Below are 9,099 nucleotides of genomic sequence, written 5' to 3' on the forward strand. Positions count from 1 at the left end.
AGATAGGATTAGTGTCATTATGCTCAAAACAAAGTCCTCTTCAATCAATAAACTATGGCAGTAGATTTACCCTAAATATTAACATCTGGAAATGTTTCTCTTGGGGGAGTGATTTTTTTTTGACCACAGGCAGTTCTTTTCCTCCCATTTTAGTTTTCTTATTGTCAAGCTTTTTGTCATCTCCTTGTCTGTGTCTTTGTTTTTATAGTTCCAAGACCTCCTCTGCCAAGGAGGACAGAAAACCACAATTTCGTTCATTCAGCGCTTGTTCTTCTACCACATCAACCAGAACACTTTTCTTGGCAGCCAGGAGAGACATGGAAGAAATGTGTTATCTTGACCAGTCTTTCCTAGACCACCTCTCAGGGTTAGTCCTAAAGCAGGACATTGAAATAATTTGAACTTCAAATACAATTTTAGTTTAGCAGGACTTTTGGATACAAAGAGAAACTCTAACATTTGATCATCTATTCACAAATGATGTCCTTGTAGCCTTTAAAGAACTATAAAGCAAATAAAATTGTAAGCTAATTTATTTGATGTTATCTGAGATAAAATAATTCTTTGAAGAGCCATAGATACTAATTAGAAAAGAATATCAGTATATTCCTAAATTATAGAATTAACAAAGTTAAAATCACACAAGCCCCACATAGGTAACTCCATGGTGATCTAAGAACACACAATTATTAGTGTAAAATTCTAAGGGAAAAATGGGTTTTTTGAAGAAGAAATGAGAAAATCTTAGTGAGTAGAGCTTAAAAAACTAAGTGTTAAATATGATGATAATAAAAGGGGAAATTCCTCATTCCACAAGTAAGATTGAAAATGTCCTTTTCTTTGCCATTTTGATAAATGAAAAGTACCACATTATTTTTCTTGCATTATTTTCTTATTAATCTTGTTTCAGGTTAAGAAAAAGTAAGATTAACCCAAGATATTGTGTTATTGAGACAGCTGGAACGCAGTGAAATCACTGTGCGTGTTCATTTCATACCCCCTGGCAGGGCCGGGGTCACCAGGTCCGGCAGCCTCCTCCCCAGCAGCGGGCGCAGCCTCCGCGGCGGGAGTGGCCGTCCCGGCGTGACTCCAGCTCCGGCTGCACAGACCCCGGTGCGGGGCGGACACTGCAGCACTCCGTGTTGAGCTGACCCTTAAAGGACTTCTCCCAGTTCCTTCCCGGGTGTCCGGTGAGGCTGCGCACAGAAGGGCTCTCGTGGGACCTCAGAGACAGAGGGTAGCAGCTTCTGTGTGGTTTCCGGGCTAGAGAGGCTGGGCTCTGCACGGGTCCTCACCTGCCGCTGCCCCTCCGCTGCGCACCCTGCACAGCGTCCCCTCCCCAGCGCTCCCGCCCCCTCACCCCCCTCTGGGGCGTCTGTTCCTGATGAAGACCGGCGGTTCCTGCAGGACACCCGCACCCAGGCCCACGCTGGGGCTGGAGGTGTGAGAACCGCCCACCTCGCCACCCTCCGCTTCCCAAGAGCTCGGCCTCCCTGCGGTCCTGCTCTGCCCACTCGAAGCGCCAGCGGCTGAGGCAGAGACAGCAGCTTCACAGACGCTCCCCGGTCCCCACATCACGGCAGGCTAATCCCTGAGCAGGGCCCTGGGGTCTAGGCCTCCTAGTGGTTCTGCTCCTCTGAGGGAACTCTCACAGAGAGGACCTTGCACCTTGCACCATATAAATGTCACCACCGCACCGTGCCTGCGTGAGGGCCAAATCCACAACCCGGAAACTCCATACTCCCGCAGCTTAAGTGACATGAAACCAAGACATCAACAGAAGCTGAGACTCAGGCCGGCCGGTGTGGCTCAGTGGTTGAGCTTAGACCTATGAACCAGGAGGTCATGGCCTGATTCTCCGTCAAAGGCACATGCCCGGGTTGAGGGCTTGATCCCCAGTGTGGGGCATGCAGGGGACGGCCAGTGGGTGATTCCCTCTCATCACTGAAGTTTCCGTCTCTCCCCCTCTCCCTTCCTCTCTGAAGTCAATAAAAATATATATTTAAAAAAGGAAGAAGCTGAGACTCAGAAGGGCAGCAAGGGGAGAATTAGGAAAGATCACTGAGAGCAAAATGAGTCATCAGAGACCAATAATCTGCAGCCTCACGTTCCCACTTCCTGTGTGTGCGTAGCAGCAATGGGCAGGAAAGGAGGCCGGTATGAAAAGGACTCATCTGAAACACGGTGTTGGAGGGCTCTGTGGATACCCTGGGTCACCAGAAAGATACACATGTGGGTCCCACAGCAAATTAAGCCTGAAACATCGCTGGAGGCAAAAATGACAAAACTGAAGCTGTCTGCTTCCGGCACATCATGAGGAGGCAGGTTCTTTGGAAAAGATAATAATGTTGGAAAAAAACAGAAGGCAGCAGGCAAACAGGAAGATCTCCAATAGGAGATGAATTGATTCCCTCGAAGCAGCCACAAGCATGAGTCTATAGGAGCTGAGCAGGGTTGGTGAGGACCGGACACTGTAGGTGCCACTCATTCATAGAGTCGCCAGCCATTGACACTGACTCAGCGGCTCATAACACGTAAGTGGCATGAAGACTAGAACCATTTGTTTCTTGTTTATAGCTCTAGTAATTGGTGGGAACGTTGACTCCATGATCAAATCCATTTAGGAAACACTGAATTCATTCCTCACCACTGCGCTGAGATCCGACCACAGGCACATAGTAAAGGCTCTATAAAGCCACGCACTAAAGTCATTTGTTCAGTCCAGCCATCTCCACTTATGTGACCACTGAATCATTTTCTAGGTAGTGCCTGTTAACATAGTCCTGGAACTAGTGGTTTACAAAACACACTTTGAAAAACACTGCAATATATTCCAATAAGCTCAGTCATTTAATATTCGACTCTCATCAGTTCTAAGTGCTATCCAAGTACAAAGTTAATGTAACTTAAAAACCCATTTAGACAGTCAGAATTAAATGCAACCAGGGGATGCGCTAATAAGAATGTAATGAAGAAAAATGTTTGCTGATGTGCAGAGTAATTCACCCGCTTTTCAGAGGACCCCGAACTATAAGAGAAATAATGGTTAGGAGAAGCACAGCGTATTGTACCATGAAGATGAGGTGATGAAGGAAATGTTTTTCCTCCTCTCTCCATCCTTTTCCCTCTTGGCTTTAAGTGAGAAGATGAATATGTGAATGGCAACCAAGGGAACGCAATCTGGAAGAAAGGCATTGGGTGAGAACCAGCAGCCTTGAGTGAAGTGGAGGAAAATGAGGCTCAGAGCAGAACATGCATTTCATTTGTATCTTCACTCAGGTGTTCACATGTAGATGAGATATTTCAGTGGCACACTAGCTGCTACAGGGACAACCCAGAAATAATAATAATCTATAATAATAAAAGCGTAATATGCTAATTAGACCGGAAGTCCTTCCGGATGACCTTCTGGATGAATCTGGGGCTGTGAGGGAAGCCCAGGTCTCAGGTGCCAGAGGGAAGCCGGTGCCAGCAGCTGGGGGAAGGAAGGCCTACTCTTGCATGAATTCCGTGCACTGGGCCTCCATTTAATAATAACTGTTGTCTTCATCATCAAGGTTAATTTTTGATGCACTGGTTTTCTCTTGGGGAGGCAAGCAGTAGTTCTCAAAAGGAGCCTTTGGGTGCCATAATGGCTGGGAAACATCACTGGCATCTTGAGAACAGGAGGCTAGGGTACTAAAATCCTGCTGTGCAAGGAGGACCCTGCACAATAGATGACCTGCCCCAAATGAGTTGCTTCTGCTGAAGCACACTGAGTGTACTTGCACTGGTCCCACATATTTCCTTTAAATTCCCATCATCTCTCTAGGTGGGCTTTGTGTATCTCAAGAAGGTGTGGATCTGATTAACTGATAAAAGTTATTGTAGAAAGACTGAATAAGGCTCCACTTTCAAGTGTTCATTTACATTTCAAAAGAGGAAATTACCCAAAGAGTTTCTAACTGATGTTCCAAGAGGGGAAAATACACTGAAATGTTTAAATTTTGAGACATGTCCTTATTTTTGCAATTTGCTCACTTCAAATTCTACTATTTTTCTATTCACAATACCACCTTTCCAATGAATCAAATTTGTGTGGCTAATATTATACCTCCACAACATCCACCTTTAACCTTTGTAAATACATTTTTATAAAAACAAAGGGCCAGCATTTGAGGAAAACTGGTAGATACATTAGTTTGAAAATGAACTCTCTGTAAAAGTAAAGGAAGTCTTGTCTGAATGATTCATTTAAACTCTCTATGAAAAATAGGTGACCAGACAAAATGGCAGACTCCTATCTTTCTTGCCTCCACATGACCAAAACAAAAGTATTTAATGTTCCTTCCTGGCTTATAGGGTATTAATATCTTCCTGCATTATTATTTCATGTCTTGGAATGAAAGCTCCAAAGGTAGAAGAATAGGAGTGACGGATGAGTTGTAGCCCTTTGCTGCTTTATGCATGTGTATGAATATGGAAACTTTACACTCTGACATCTACCATTATCTCCATTCTAAAGATAGGAACCCAAAGCTCAGAAGGCTTAAATTCTTAATGCATTGAACACTAAGAAATAGTGGAAGTCAGAATTGACCCCAGGTCAGCTTAGCATTTAAGCTCATGCTTTATTGCTATGCCCTGCAGTATGCTTTTTAGTTTGCCTATATAAGCTCTCCTGCCTGAGTATGCATGTTATAGATAGCTCTGAATACAACAACCTATTTAACAGGCTACGTTAGAGGAAGTGTAAATCACCCCTACCAGCAGGGAGGTTTCACTTTAGTTGGAGAGATGGCATCCATACAATAGCACATGCACATGGAAAGGTAGCCAAAAATATGGCATCATGTTAGGTGCTACCAGCTGAGATGCACATTTAAAAACTGTAGGATTTTAGCAGGGAAGAGCTATGAGTTGAGGTAGTCAAGAGAGAAAAACCAGGGTTGTTTTTCAGACTTGAAGTGGGACTAATAATAACCACAATTTATTCATTAAAAGAAAAAGTGTGACGAGCATCAGTTATGTGTAGACCTGGACTAGGCCCTGAGAGTACAATAGTAAAGAGGATGGCTAGCGACCCTCCTCTCCAGGCCCTCACATTTTATATGCCTACTGACTCATCTTGTTAAAATGCAATTTCTCATTCGAGCATTCTGGAACAGGGCCTGAATTTCTGCATTTCTAGCAAGCTCTATAGAATGGCCTTACTGCTGCCCCATAGACCACGCCTTAAGCAACAAGAATCTAGAGGGGGTGGATGAGTAAATGAAGAAATGAATGGACAGCACGTAACTTTAGCAAACATAATTGAAAGACCGTTAAGGGCATGTAGCCATCTATGGTAGCCTTCAGCTCCTAGATCCAGAGACAGAGCAGGTACCATTGCTGCCTTGCCATAGCCTGGATAGGCCCAAGTACTAGAAAACAGTGATTTACTTTCTCCTAGGTCTATAGACATTGTTCCTTTCATTGGACTGTTTTCCCTCACATATTGGCAATTCAGTTGATTGTTACAACTTTTTTTTTTTTCATATCATCTTTTCCTACTTGCTTTCCTAGTACCATTTTCCAAATCCTAGCAAAACTGAGTTGAGTTCAACCACACCCTGGTCTTCTTGGAATCAGCACAATTGCAGAGCATTTCTGAATTCTATAAATTTCTAATCTCATTTCTAAAATGCTCTCTCTCTCCTTCCTTCCTCCCTCTCTCCCTCCCTTTTTCTTCCTGTTCTGTCTTTCTCTCTGACTTCATTCTATCCTTTCTTCCTTTTATTTTTTGTTGTTTTTCTTTCTGTCATTTTTTTTTTTTTTTTTAAATCTACCCTTGGAGTATAACATTTTCAAATTAGTGGGGGTTCTTACTAGAGTCCCCAAATGATAAGTTTGATATCCAGCTATGCTACTTATTAGTTATACTAGAGGCCCGGTGCATGAATTTGTGCACCAGTGGGGTCCCTTGGCCTGGCCTGCAGGATCGGGCCAAAACTGGCTCTCTGATATCCCCCAAGGCAGTGGTCTGCAAACTCATTAGTCAACAGAACCAAATATCAACAGAGAGCCAAATTTTATAAACTTAAACTTGTTCTAACTCTAGACAAACATAAACGACAGCAATCAGACACTTACTGTGGGCAGTGCAGGACAGTGATCCATGGCAGTGGGAAAAGAAGCAAGATGTGCACTCTAATTGCCCCCGCTTGCTGCCTGGAAGAATTTTACAAGTTCAGTGCAGGGTGGAGGACCTATACAGAGCCTAGGAATCTTTCAGAGTTGAGGAGACAGAGATCAAAAGTCAGGGAAGCCAAAACAGATAGAATTCACATGGCAGAGTACTGGGGAGAAGAAAGCCACACAGAGAGAAAATTAATTCTCTCAAGTATTCATCTAAATATGCCTTAGTGCCTACATGTGAGAAAACTGCCAGCATCCAAGACCTGGAGCTCACACAGGGCCTGGAGGACCTCATAATTATTCCCAGCAGCCAGAGTGGGAAGACTTAATACACCAGCCGGCATGTAAGTGTAGACACAAGCCTCAAAAGGATCAAATTGTTGCCAAATAAATTGTATCCCAGAAGAAAGATGAAAAATACTTAAAAGAATAAAGAATCCTACAGTAGTCAACAATGTAAAAAGTAATATCAGAGATCCAATAAAAAATTACCAAGGAACTAGAGAAGCAAGAAAACATGATATTTAATAAGAAAAAATGAACTATTAGAAATGGAACCAGAAATGCCACAGATAATAGAATAAGAAGACAAAAATTCAAGGCAGGTATTAGAACTATACTCCATGTTCAAAAAAAAAAAAAAAATAGAGGAAAGCATGCACTTAAGAAGTGACATGGAACACATAAAAAAAATTTGAACTTCTAGAGATTAGAAAATTTACACTGAATGGGTTTAAGACACATTAAAATTGAAGAAGAAAAGATTAGTGTCCCTGAAGACATAGCAATAGAAAGTATCCAAAATAAAACACAAGGAGAAATAATTGATTCGGGGAATAAAAGAACAGGGTACCAGTGAGCTCTTGACAAACTTAATCAGTTTAATCTATGTATAATTGACTCTCAGAAAAAGACGGAGAAGTGGGGAGGCAGAAAAAAATATTTCAAAGAAATATATATCTCTGGAAATACAATTTTTTGAAATAAAGTTTCCAAATTTGATGATAATTATACACCCAGTTGAAGAAGATTAATAAGTCTCAAGCACAAGAAACAAAAGGAGAACTACACCAAAGTTCATCAAGTTATTTAAAACTAGTTATTTGAACAGACTGTTGAACCTCAAAGGAAAGGCAGAGGAGGGTGGGTGGGAAGAGATCAACCAATGAACTTGTATGCATAGATGTATAACCCATGGATACAGACAATGCGGGTGGTGAGGCCCTGGCAGGGAGGGAGGATGGGAGAGGGCTGGAAGAGGTTAATGGGGGAAAAGGAGGACCTATGTAATACTTTCAATAATAAATATTAAGAAAAAAGAAAAATAAATAAATAAAACTAGTGTTAAAAGAAAATCTTAAGGCTATCTAGGAGAAAATAAAATATTACAAATAGAGTAAAATAGATAAATGACAGAAGATAACAGATATCAGAAATAATGCAAACTAGACAACAGTGGTGCAACTAGTTTAAATTTTGAAGGGAAGAAATCAACCTCAGCCCTGACCGGTTTGGCTCAGTGGATAGAGTGTCGGCCTGTGGACTGACGGGTCCCAGGTTCAATTCTGGTCAAGGGCATGCACCTTGGTTGCGGACACATCCCCAGTGGGGGGTGTGCAGGAGGCAGCTGATCAATGTTTCTCTCTCATTGATGTTTCTAACTCTCTTTCCCTCTCCCTTCCTCTCTGTAAAACATCAATAAAATATATATTTTTTAAAAGAAATCAACCTCAAATTCTATTCCTAGTAAATTTTTTTTTTCAAAAATAAAGGTGAAATAAAGACTTTTTCAGACATAAAAAAGCAGAGAGAATTTATCTCCAGCAGACCACCATTACAAATATGCAAGACAGAAATAAGCTAAGTATTTTACATGCTTTTCTTCATCTAATCCATTCCTAATCCTTACTATGGAGTAGGCAGGGAATTAACGCTGTGAGATCTCAAGCAAGCGTACATGGTGCAGCCAACTGCAGAGCTTGCAGTTATAGATCTCAAGCCAATTTGAAAGGCTCCATACTCTGTGGTTCTAACTACTTGACATTCTGGAGAAACTACTTGACATTCTGGAGAAGGAAAAAGTGTGGAAATAGTAAAAAGATCAGTGATTGCCAGGGGTTGAGGTGGGAGGTCAATAAGTGGAGCACAGAGAATTTTCAGAGCAGTGAAAATGCTCTGTATGATTCTATAATGATAGATATGTCTATACACATTTGCCTAAACCCACATCACATAGAACACTGAGAGCGGGCCCTACGGTAAATGATGGACTTTGGGTGATGGTGATGTGTCAGTGGTGGTTCATCAGTTGTAACATATGGACCAACCTTGTGGGGGCTGTTGATCATGGAGGAGGCTGTGCATGTGTAGGTCAGGAAAATCTCTGTACCTTGCTCTCAATCTTTCTGTAAAGCTGCTCTAAAAATTCTCTTAATTTTTTTGAAAATCTGCTATCATTATATTTGTTTCACTAGGCTAAAATCTAATTGATGGGCAGGAACTAGTATGTTTTGGCACTAGGCAGGAGGTAGGCCATCTCAATTGAAATCAGGTGTCCTACAAATGTTTTCGACAATTAAGCTATTAATGTTATCATTTTAAAGAGTTACCATGTTTACTAATCACCTTTGTTACAAGAATGATATTTAATTACTTTGTTATATTTTAGACAGTAAAAATACAGTGCAAATTTTTGGTAATAGAGCATAAAATTTTAGGCAATCATCTAGTGTATATAGTCAGACATGATCATTCATCTTATTAAAATGATAATAGAAGTAAACTTTCTGAAGTATTTAGAATTAAAGAAAAGACTCATAAAACTCCTTAATATTTTCAGTAGGAACTTTCTGAATGAAAGTGAAGGATTAACCTAATATATTTTATAAGTTATTAGATTGTTAAAGCTCTGTTAACACTTGCCTTTACTTTTTCTTTAAAAAA

This window comes from Eptesicus fuscus, chromosome 18, assembly GCF_027574615.1.
Source record: "Eptesicus fuscus isolate TK198812 chromosome 18, DD_ASM_mEF_20220401, whole genome shotgun sequence".
Taxonomy (NCBI): domain Eukaryota; kingdom Metazoa; phylum Chordata; class Mammalia; order Chiroptera; family Vespertilionidae; genus Eptesicus; species Eptesicus fuscus.